Source organism: Lytechinus pictus, chromosome 4 (assembly GCF_037042905.1).
Source record: "Lytechinus pictus isolate F3 Inbred chromosome 4, Lp3.0, whole genome shotgun sequence".
In the NCBI taxonomy this organism is placed as follows: Eukaryota; Metazoa; Echinodermata; class Echinoidea; order Temnopleuroida; family Toxopneustidae; genus Lytechinus; species Lytechinus pictus.
Window position 1 is genome coordinate 32,808,440 of NC_087248.1, and position 13,024 is coordinate 32,821,463.

Here is a 13,024-nt window from a genome sequence, read left to right on the forward strand (position 1 = left end):
CCGCAAGTCAAAGTCACAGCTCATTAAATATGCGAGTTGGTTTCCGCATGATAACTTATGAAATATTCAACAGATAAAAAAAAATTGGGGTTTGTGGTAGATGACACCAAAATACAGGCTAAGTCTGAATTTGGAGTCTGCAGGTCAAAGGTCACAGCTCATTACATATGCGAATTGGTTTCCGCATGATAACTTAATTTGGAAATATTCACCAGATATTAAAATGTTTGGTTTAAAATATTTAATGGATTTTACAAATATTTGGTTTGTAGGTAGATGACACCAAAATACAGGCTAAGTTCAAATTCGGAGTCCGCAGGTGAAAGGTCAGAGGTCACAGCTCATTACATATGCGAGTTGGTTCAATCATATTAAATGACTCTCTGATCGCGTTAAGCGGGAGCATCTGTGTCCTTTGGACACGTCAAATTTCTAGCTTTACTTTTGAACTATCAAGAGCGAATGTCTATGCCACAGCTGATACATGTATTTTCATTATATACATGTATTGTACACAAATTTGTGTTAACATGCATGCAGAATTAATTGCAATACCAGCCAACTGTATCCTACCCTGTGCACGGGCCAGGGCGAGGCGCCAGGCACTGTCATATATGGCGCTTGATTGTGTGGCGCTTTAATGCGATGCAGTGAATTTAGAGAAATAAGTATCAACCCCATCTTCGTTATCATAATTGATGCAGAGTCATAAAATCGTTACCATATTACAACGTAATGTTTTAGGAAAAATACAGATAAAAATATTTCATATTCTTAAGCATCAGGGTAGGAATTTTTTTTTTAGGCGCTACTTTTTTTTTTACATTGGGGCTACCACTGAATATCTTGGGGCTATTTTCTAATTCATGGGGCTACTTTTTTTATCGCATATCAGCAATTACCTTTTGACATTCCGAGACTCAATGTGATGCCTAAAAGCTCAGAACATTTTTAACTGTAATTACTGTAGGCTACAGGCCTTACAATAAACAACAGTGATCCCACCAGAGCAGTGGCGTACCTAGGATTTTTCACAGGGGGGCAAATTTGTCCGCCAAAAAATGTGACAAGCAAAAAAAAAAAAGTCTTCAACCACAAATATAGGATTTTGTACCCCCCCCCAAAAAAAGAGTGCATGGGTTGTGACTCGTCAGGGGGGGGGGGCAGACTGCCCCCCCTGCCCCTCGTAGGTACGCTATTGCACCAGAGTCGCCTTCAGCTTCACACACTTCAGATTCGAGCCAATCGAGGCCCCAATACTTTATTGTCAATTGTCTCTGTACAGTACTGTTTCTTTTTCTGTTTCTTTTTTGGCTTATCCTTCTCAACAGTATCTCGATTTGGAGAGGCTTCTGGCGCTGGCTCTTGCCGTTTGGCAGAGCCAGGTTGAACTTGAATTAGAAACTTATTTACATCAATAACTGGGATATACTCATTTGATTTGCTAGTTCATTACGATTAACTTGCACGCCGAATAAAAGTACACAATTTTTCCTGCGCGCGCGCAGCATCTCCCTCCACACGCACTATCCCAAGATCATCACGCAAATAGGCGTCCATTTCCTCTTTTACTTTCACCTGCCGCCGTGATCAGACGTTAGCTAAGTACACTCCAACTTTACTTCTTAAAAGTGTCCGTTGTTTACATATTTATCTATGTATTTACAGCCTATTTCAATCCTTTGCCTTTCGGCTTTAGATTGATTTCATTTATATCCTACTGCATGGAGCTTTCGTGTTATTATTCACGTTTTTCTTTAAATAAACTTGTGAGTTCCGAACCGTCAATTTCGTTTTCTCACAGACGGGTTGCTTCCGCTTCCCTTCCCCGTAGCTCCGCACACTCCTCCTGCGTGCCACAGGCATTGATACGACGCTCCCTTTTCTTTATAATCCTTTTTAATTCTTTATTATTCTTGACTTGCTCCTTTGCCTCGTCTTGAATTGAATTGCTTTTATTTCCTCTCCACAGCTTAGGCTATGGGACAGGTAGGAGCGTCGTCCTTGTTTGTTCTCAAACTTGTTTTCAACTTGTTCCTTTGTGAGTCGGTTGATTGTCTCAATCAATCTTTTGTTCTTGTTTGATTAATTGATTGATTGATTAATTAATGAATTAATTAATTGTTAAATTAACCAATTGGTTAATTGTTTAATTATTAATTAATTTTAATAATTATTTTGTATTGAAATTTTTTTTAAAAGACTTATTGTCTTTAAAAAAAATTTTCTCTTAAATTTTTTGGGAAGCCCCCCTGTTATCAAGTAGCGTCCTTTAAAAAAGTTTTCGCTAATGAGATTTCGGTTTTCCAGTTTAAGGGAAGTAAGTTTTTACTTCTTCCTTTCAGATCAGCTCCTTTACTTATTTCTTTTGGCCCTTGTCAAAAAAAAAAACAAAAAAAAAAACCTTGTGTTTTTTTTTCTTAGCTGATCCTGCTCTTCGTCTTGGACTTAGACGTTTTCTGTTTTTAATTAATTAACGTCATGTATACGTGTAATTGATTTAAAAAAAAAGCTTCTTAACTTTGTTTGATCTCATGTTTAAGAAGTCGGTCCTGTTCTTTCCGAAGTTATTAATTTTATTATTAATATTTTCTGAAAAGGATCTTGCTTTGTCACCTTTCTTGCCCACCCACCCCTCCGCCCCCTCTCTGTTTTCGACCCTCCTTTTGTTCTTTCAGGCTAAGAACTTACCAGGTAGATGAGCTCTTTTGACTCATCTCCTGATGACTCCAAACCTGCCGCTGGGAGAGAACCAGACATGGTATTTTGTTCCCGTGATCAGCGGCGGTGAGTATGAGGGCAAGAGAGTGAGACCCTTTGCGATGGGCTCTATAAAGGGTGGAACCGTAGAGTTGCGTCCATGTGCCCAAGAGGGTGGAACCGTGGAACCGCGCCCACGTGCCCGAGCGTTTTAGGGTGGAACCGTGGCGCAGCGGCCACGTGCCTGAAAAGTGATAGCCAAGGCTCCCTCGACGGGACCTGAACCTATTTTGGGGAGTGTTGTACTAGTATAGAAAACCTCACTCCTCCAGGGCTGCTTTACCCACCGGCTATCGGGTCCAACAAGTCCGGGTTAAGAGCATGGGACTCTTTTCCCGGCACAGACTAGGCTCGATGCTTTGTCAGTCTCCTTCAGGGAGCATTAGCAAAGGGCTACCAGCCCCTAGTCGCTAGAGACACGTGAGCTCGACTCCGTCAATCTCACGATTATCTGATCAGGGTGGAACCGTGGAATCGCGTCCACGTGCCCTTAAAGGTGGAACCGTGGAATTAGCGTTCATGTGCCTAAACGGCTTGATCAGATTTGGGTGACTTTTCTTATGCGAGATATCACGTCCCCCCTGTCTCTTGTGCCCTCTTCTGCCCCCGGCGGGGGCCGCATAGAAGAGGAAGAAGAAGAAATTCTAGGTTGCTAACCCCGCTTCGCGGGCAGACCTTTTCTTCTAATTCTTGTGCCGATGGCCAGGCGTCGTAACTTCATGTTACAACAGAACGCCCTCGAGCATCATGGATTTTTATCCTCATGCTCTCTGTCAGCTAAAACCGCCGTGTCAAGCACCGGGCAGGTCATGCAGACATTCACCATCTCACACCTCGGAGAGTGACCGGCAATTTCATGATTCGCCGGCTCACGCACCTGCAAGGGAAATTCCCGCTAATACACAGGTGTTATCGACATACGGGCATCGCCCCCCATTATGTCACCAGACTCCCGATAATTGTGGGTCAGGCGTCGCAACTCTCATGTTGCTTCACACGCCCACGAGCAGTGCGGGTAAATTCCCCCACGTTTCATGTCAGCTTCAGCCGCCGTGTCAAGCACCGGGCAGGTCAAGCAGACATTCGCCATCTCACACCTCGGAGAGTCACCTGCAATTTCATGATTCGCCGGCTCACGCACCTGCAAGGGAAATTCCCGCTAATACATTGGTGTTATCGACATACGGGCATCGCCCCCCATTATGTCACCAGACTCCCGATAATTGTGGGTCAGGCGTCGCAACTCTCATGTTGCTCCACACGCCCACGAGCAGTGCGGGTAAATTCCCCCACGCTTCATGTCAGCTTCAGCCGCCGTGCTAAGCACCGTGCGGTTCAAGCAGTCACCTGCCCCTTCACGCCGGGCTTTTATTGAAACGCTGTTCACCTACACGGTGACCCCGTTTCTATGCAGGTGCTTCCAACATACGGCTTTCAAGCCAACATGTCGGCAAGCTCTCGGTGACCGACGGCTGGACGTTGCATCCTTACAGGTTGCATCAACACGTCCCGAGCATTACGGGTTCTTACCCTCGTGTTCTCCGTCATTATAGACCGCCGCTACGCGACGGCCGGGCTTATCAGCAGCCTCGCACCAGCCGCCGGCTCTTTTCTTTGAAATTGCCGGCCCTTTCACCCGCACGGGTGTTTTCACGATATGCACAGGTGCTGCTGACGTATGGGTCTCACCCAGCAAGTCGGCAAGCCCCCGTATGTCGCTGGTTGGACGCTGCAGCCGCTTGGCTGCTTTCTGTCGGTCTTATTGTCGGTGTCGGGCATTGAGCGGATTGAGTTTCTCCCGCCAGCCCGCACTCCGGGGAGCCGTCGGCGAGTTCACCTGCATGGGTATCCCCCATTGATATGCAGGTACTTCAGAATTCGCCCTCTACGTCAAGCTTCACAGTTTGACCGGGCATCGCTTACGGCGACGGCTCTCTCCATTCTACCCCCTAGGCGGGCCTGTAGATTGGAGGTAAGAATTTCTAACATACCGCATGCCTTCCTTCTCTCATGAGAATGTTTGGCTGTTTTTGAGAGGGCAACCTATCACGCCCGCGGACCGTCCGCCCAGGCGACGGGACCGTCAGCTTTTGGCCTGAACCTCACATTCTATACGAAAGTAAGGGTGCCCTGTCTTTACTTTTAACTCCTTCTCTTCCTTGTAAGGTTAGAGTCAGGGCTAGTACAGACACCCGTCCTCCAGCGATCGCGGCTGTAGTGAGGACGACTCCGATATTAGCACCATCACCGCTCAGCGGTATGTCTCACTATCTCGTAGCTCTGCCGAGCTTATGAGCATAAATATCGGATCTGAATGTCACGGCGATTAATAGTTCTCCTATACTTAATAATCGCTATGCCTTCACCACCCGGTGCATTATGGTTATTTTGTAACCTGTTTGTCTCGTATTCGGGCGGCTCGTGCGAGCCCTGCCCGAGCTGCCATCATCGGTCGTCCCCCGGACCCCGCCGGCAGCACCCGCACCGAACGCCCGGAGGGAATCGGCTATTTATATGCCAGATACCCCTCCTGTTGACATTCACAACTTGTTCCCCGAGTCTTTCCCGGTCGGGTAAGCATCATCTCGGTGGAAAGAAGCAGCCATATATCTCTTTAGATTGTCGACTGTACGTGCGTTCAGGCTTGTTTCAAGCCCCAGGTTTTTTCTGTCGGCATTTCTATGCCTACTTCCTGGGCGCACCCGTGCCGGGTCGGCGAGTTCACACCAAACTGTCTGCCGCCAGGCCATCGGTCGAGCTCAAACAGTCTATCCGATAGACTGCCCTCTATGTGGGTCAAGCTTGCGGGCGTCTCCGCCGCTTCCTCATGTGGAGTGGGCTATGGTCGATGCATTTACCGTGCCCGTGTGTCGAGTTGTCTTCTTTTTTAGAAGCTTTTTCACTCGGCACACTTGAGTCGCCTCGCAGGCTGCTTTCATCCTCCTTCCATGCTATGTATGTGGCCATGGTCACTGCTTGACCGAGGATGATGTAATCGTGGATAGATGTTGCGTGCATGCTTATGTATATATATATATATATGGGCATTTTCACCACAGATGGACACAGAGGCAAAAAAATCAAGTTGATATTCATGTCAAAAGCTTTATGTTTTTTAATAAAACAAGACCTGAAGTTTCCGAGACAAAAAAAATTCTGACCCTGGCAGCCATTTTTAATTTCAAAATGGCTGCCAAAGTATGGATACAAATTAGTGTTGAAAATAGTATATTGATACATATTTTGTTTTGACAGATTTTTAAAGAACAGGTTTGATCATGATGTTTTCGCCTGTGATTTAGCTTGCTATTATAACACTTTTTAAAATCCCACAGAAAGGAACACCAGTAATTCATTCATCTGATAAAAAAACATTGATGAAGTATGTGATAAGGTATGTAATGTCAGTTACCGAAAACATGAACTTTTTTTTCTAATTTCCTGGAAAAGAGGATATATTAAATGAAACTTGGTAGATTTCCTCTCTAGGTAACACCCCTCCCTTCTACACCAAAATTAAAGATTACCAATTAACAATGAAGCCATAGGGTACCATTAAATATATGTAATGTCAGTTACCAAGTGGAAAATGTAATGTCAGTTACCGAGATGTAATGTCAGTTACCATGATAAAACGTTGGTTACCAATATTGAAATGCAAATATGTGGTCAATTTTATGGTGAAGAAATATTGTATATTTGTTATTTAAGTCTTTCACTTTAAAAGTCACACCAGAAGGAGCTTGCTATTGACTTTTAAAAGGTATAGTTCACAAAGAATACTATATGAAATTATGAAGGAAGTTGCATTCCCATCGTGCAAAAAAAAATTACTATGAAATTGTTTTGTACATGCACTTACCAAGTACCTAATTGTATCAGACAATTTTTTGTTTGGTTTTCGGGGGGGGGGGGGGGGGGTAGGGGGTACTTTTCCCAACCTATTGCCTAAATCTGCAACATTTTTTAAGCTTAACATTGTGATGAAGGGGATTTCCAGGGTCCCTTTTTTAGTTTCTAGGATTCTTTTGAGCATTGCCTCGCTAAAAGTAAATTCCTGGTTTTTATACCTGTTAGTAGTGTGGATGTGTGATACAATTTTGTTTTTGGTTTACAGGTATAGATCAGATGAAAAGTGGAATTTGACAGTTCTGATCAATGTTGCATGGATCTACTAAAACTGTGTTTTTTTTTCTTCTAATTTACAAATAGTTCAGTTTCAGTTTAGAAGCTGGAGTTTATTTTTTGTTGACAGCTTAAAAAAGAAATTAGCAAAGAAAATGATTAAACAAATTATGAAGAGAATTGAAATCCGACAGATATGAACAAGCATTGCTTGCACAGCATGACCAGAATAGAAATCAATAAAACTACATGGCCGCATGAGATTCAGGGGAGGGGTACGTGTAGCCTAGGGGAGGAGACCCTTATTCATTTTGCCTTTTTTGAGGGGAGGGGGAGGTTGGAGAAGGAAAAGGTTTAAAAAGTAAATATAAAACTGATGAATATATTATGGGTGTGTAGTCAGAAAAATCCATGTGTACAGTCAATGCAATATTAAATTACTATAGGAAAACATGTAGCTGCGATGACCCCCCCCCCCCCGAGTAAGTAAAACATACATTTCTTATCTTTTGATAATTAAAAATGTGAAGTATTATGAAACTTTTATGATTTAAAAAAGCCTTAGATATAAGTACCAAAAAAATTATGCCTTTGATAATCATATAGCACTGGTAAATGTTAATGTGTATTGTCAGTTACCGACAAGTAATGATAAAAATGTTCAAATCAAAGAAAGGAATTATGAAAAAGAAAAAGTTTTTTCATTGAAATGTTCCTAGAAACTTGGGTATACTTCCACATCAAGCTCACTTTCATGTGAAGCTCTGCACAGAAGATACAATGCAATGATTCCACACATTTGACTTCCATGTGTTATCTCTATGGCAAATTAAGTGTAATGTCAGTTACCGTAATGTCAGTTACCAGCATGGTTGTGGAAAAATTATCATAGCCCCCAAAAGACAAAAACGAATTGTTTAATATTTTGACACATCTTAACCTAGTAACAGAGGTATATTTACATATTCAAATTATTACTCTATCTACTCAGGGACATGAGATATTTCAATTGTAATGAACACCCTGAAATTGCATGTCCTTTTGCGTAATGTCAGTTACCGACACATTTTTGCTTGCTGATGCGTAAAAAAATGTGGTTACATAGGAAAACTTAGTATCAGGTTATACAGCAAGGTTCACTTTATTAACTCTATCAAAAGCAAACTCCCATCATTTGTTGTTTTAGAGATACACACAATGAAAGGTGTGAAAACATTGTGCCGTGTAATGTCAGTTACCGTGAAAATGCCCATATATGTTTGGATATACATTTATGTATAAAATGTATGCGTGTGTGTATGTATACTTATGCCTGTCTAACCACGATCACCACGACCCGCTTTCTCTCGGGCCGTCTGTGGATGAGTCCCTCCATGAAAGTGATTTACTTCACTGGAGTTCTTCTTTTTAGAAGCTTAGATTCTCATCCCCCGCTGCTTAGGGCGTCATTTTTGCCGCCCCCCCACAGCTTCTCGGAACTCCTTATCTTACCGATATCGGACTGTTCCATGCTGTCGCAACCGGCACCGGCGGTGCTTGCCCTTGCGATCACCAGAGAAACCAGGCCTTGTGGCTGTTCTCGTAAACAACTGGTTCTCATCGCAGACTGAGGGAAATATTGGTGATTATTTTCCTCAAGTCGCCTTTCTCCTCCGCTTGTTTCGTCAAGCGAGGACTTAGACACTCTTAGCCAGTTTCCGTCCCTAACCTTGATAGGACAGGGCCGTTGTTACCTCACTCGATTCCGTCGGGAACGTAACTGTTGAGGTATCATGTCTGGCGTTGTCTGTTGGTTCAGAACATCTTGACCGACATCTCTTCATCATCGTTTACATGTAAGATCATGACAGAGACATTGTTCGCCAGCTCACCTCTGGCGTACGCTTGCTGCGACTAGGGATTGCTCCGCTCAGCGGACATCCATCGCAGCCTAGCCTTACGGGCCCTCTCGGCGATGGTGGCTTCAGCCAAACCACCTCCCACCTCTCCCGCCGCGGGCACTGCACCCTCGGGCGGGTGTTTTATTTAGTACGGGAGAAAGGGGATCCGGGGTCCTCTCTCGATCGCTCTGTCTATCACACTTATTATGTCGTGATGCGTGACACGTTTTTTCTCCGGTGACTTGACCGTGAGCTGTTTTGACCAGACTGTTCTATTCTACATAGACAGCAGGTCCGTGGCATTTTCTTATTAACAGGATGGCACTCAGTCGCTTTTCTCAACACATTGACTGCCTTACGAGTGGTTTACTTCAACCTTACTCTCTGTCGTTTCATGTCCTTATCGGACCGCTGGAAACGTCCTGCCACAGCTCTCTATCAGAATTCTGCAGATGTTCTGCCCTCACGCATTTGAGACAGATATCGAATTCTGGGCGCTTTCTCCCACGCGGGGGCTTCTGAGATATCTCGCATTCCTTACGTTTGCATGGTTGCGGCTTGGCTTAAATTATTAAGCCGGTGACTTGACCGTGGCTTTTATTAGCCCCGCTGTTGCCTTCTCAGATTGATTGATTGATCACTTACTGAACCGTACAAGTTTCAGTCTTCCGATCACGATTCTTGTCGAAATTTTCAACAAAATCGGATTGTTTTTTGATCATCGGCAATTATCATCCCTCCGGTTACGGATGATTAATACTTTCAATCCAAATCTTACAACCTCTTGAGTTCTTCTCAAACGTTGAGCTTGTATGGCTTAGTCCGTCATGGCACCTGTCGGTCGTTCTTGACGCTTGACTAACTCCCTCTTGGGTCGGTATTCAGTGTATCTTTTGTCTGTCTATCAGTCGAGATCCCTCCTGCATCTGTTTATATATAATCATTTACAGTACAAAGCTTTGCATACTTATGCATCGCTCTCGGACCGTTGCCGGGATTGGCTTAGATTAGGTGTGACTTCTAACCCTCGTCTTTGTTTGCCATTCTTCAGACAATTCCCAACTCTGTGCAGTTGGTTGTTTTGTCGCGCGAGCCGTTTGCGGCAGCTTCTCGAGACATCTTTTCACGCTGGATTGTTGAAACGATAAAGTCAGTTGGTGATGATGTTCTCCTTCTGACTATAGTATCATTCTTCTTGGGCTCTTTCTATGGAATCGTCGTATACGACATCTTGAGGACCGCCTTTTTTACGCTCTTCTAATTCCTTGTTCTTAAGGACCTTTCTTCACATGAGGCCTTATTTGCCTCCTCTGTCCTTAAGGCAGCGGCCTTTTGTGTCTTCATCTCCCTAATTTTGTACGCACTTTCTTAGTCTAGACATGACGTTGAATCCATGTTGGTCTTGCAAATCAAATGAGTATATCCCAGTTATTGATGTAAATTATGAAAATACTTACCATGATTTTCTTATTTACGAGATAACTGGATATACTCATTTGAACCCTCCCACCGACCCCTCGCCTTGCGTGGCAACATGTCTTGCGTTCAGGCTCATGAGAGGAAATGGACGCCTATTTGCGTGATGATCTTGGGATAGTGCGTGTGTAGGGAGATGCTGCGCGCGCGCAGGAAAAATTGTGTACTTTTATTCGGCGTGCAAGTTAATCGTAATGAACTAGCAAATCAAATGAGTATATCCAGTTATCTCGTAAATAAGAAAATCATGGTAAGTATTTTCATAATCCATCTCGCACTCTGACTCGACGATTTCGATAATCAGCGCTGTCACAATCACCAGCTGATCGCATACAATTCTGTGCATGCCTAATACACATAATATACCGTACGATGCACGTGGTCTCGTTACCAGCTGTGCAGTCTAATCGTGCACGCGTACATGTACATAAGCCATGCGGCAAGTGCGTCAACAATTTAAAAAACCCCGTGCTAAAGACTATGCGTACTCCGCATCCCATATTGCATTGCGTGTTTATTTACAATCGCGAAGCTTCCGGTGTTACGGAAGGTTCGGATATTGCAGCAACCGTTCAACTTAAAGCTGGCAAGGGCGATATAAAAGATGTGCTTGCTCCGGCGCCGGAGAACGTAATTATGTGAAGTATTTTTTACATTGTCGATGGTATTTTATTGGGGCAATTCTGAAATAGATAGTCGCCCCAAAGCATTGGGTTTTGAGAATTTTTAGGGGCGATTTGGGCTGTCATGGGGGCAAAATCGCCCGTCGCCCCCGTGTAATTCCGACCCTGTTAAACCTTTCCACGCGTACTTCGCACCAATGCACACTCGGTGCCGTGCTAACTTCGCATTTCACATTCAACAAACAATGCATTGTTTCCCTCCCTGAAAATAATTCAGTACAGATGGGTTCATGGTCCAGCGCACAAAGAGTTAAGCATGATATTTGATGTACAAAATTTTCCAACAAAAATGCTGAAAATGAGGAAATGAACAAAAAAATCAACTCTACAATCTACTTAAAAGTTCTCTGAGTGAGGGGCGGAGCTTACAGCGGTCACAAAATGAGCTTGGCTAAATCAGCCGGGTGAAATTAGCAGATTAGTTTATTTAATGGCAGAATTCAATCCTGTTTACTGAAGATTTAAAAAAAATCAAGACAATTTAGTGATCATTTTATTTTTAAAATGTGATACATTATTAGTCAATTGTTAGTATATTTTTGTGTTTCTATTTGAATCTAGTATTGTCATAATCTGTTAGTTTACCTCTATTTTGCTATTAATCTCTGAGTGTATTGTATCAGTTCATGGTTTCTTATGCATGCCTACCAAATTGTTCGCGCACTTCAAATGTATGCGCATATCGAGTGGACTTTCGTAATAGCAACATTGCTGTGTGTTGCTGCCTTCTATTTCGTTGGGTTGCACCTTGAAGTTAATGTGCAGGGATTATGTCTGTGGCAGGACAAGAGTTAGACTGAAGAAATTATATCTGAAAGGATTTTGTGAAAATACTACAAAAGCATTATTCTTGTTGCAAAATGATTACTCATATCATTCAGCTTTGATAAAATCATTTGAAATGCAATTAGGGTTGCAAAGGACTGGAAGCTTTCCAGAAATTTTGGAAAGTTTCCATGGAAAGTTTCAGGAATTTTTATTTTTTTTACAAAAACTGATCAGTTGTCTTTTCAATTACAAAATTATGAATTGATGTCCTCAAATATAATACTTTCCATTTGCATAATACTACATGTATTCTTTTAATTTTCAGCTGCCAGGAATTTTCATTTTTTGCACAAAAACTGTTCAGTTGTCTTTCCAAAAACAAAATTATAATTGATGTCCTCAAATATTATACTTTCCATTTACATAAAACTTTTTCATTCTTCAAATTGCTCAGCGTATAAAATGTTCATCAAACTGTACATAAAAATGTACATTACTGTGAGTTTAACATGATGGAGCATGCTGTCCAAAATGATGCGTTTTATCAGTTCAACATAAAAAAATAAAACATTGAAGTACACTATTTTTCATTTTTACTGTAAATGGCAAGGGGTTTTCAGGTAAGAATCTGCCTTTTACACAGACACAGACCCTTATTGAAACTTCGATCCACAAGTGGGTCTTCACACAAGCTAGACTAGCACAAATACAACTTTCTGTTAAACAAAAGGGCCTTCTGCTCAAATCACCACTATCCTCGAGTGAAGGGTTTGCACAGCAGCTACGACACTGGCTTTGAGCCTTTGTGGATTTGAAAACTCAGGTCCAGAGACCACCAATAATCAATACTAATTTATTGCTGCGATGGCCCCTCTACCCCTCCCCCCCAGGGGGATATAAAAATATAATGGAAGATCCCTGGTATTCTTACCTGCATTATGTAATTATAGCAGCAGTGTTGACTTTGAAAACACTGAACCAAGATGAATATTTTTTTTCACAAAGGGAGAAAAACATGCGTTCAGTTTTTCAACCTCAAATGACTTTGACCTTGATTGAGAAATTTGCTATTTCATATACATGTATTTTGTAATATCAAATGACGATATCATATCAGTTTCATTTGATTTAATCAAGTATTTTGAAAATAATGAACAAAATGTTAATTCCTAAATAAAGTTTGACTTTGAACCAGCAATCTGTAATTATACTCCGGGAGGGGGGGGGTGCACTTGCATTGACGAGTGGATACCATGCCTGACCAAAAAAAACACGTAAAGAAGATGTCTATTTCAAGATAGGGCACGTAACCTAATAATAAGGATGTCAAAA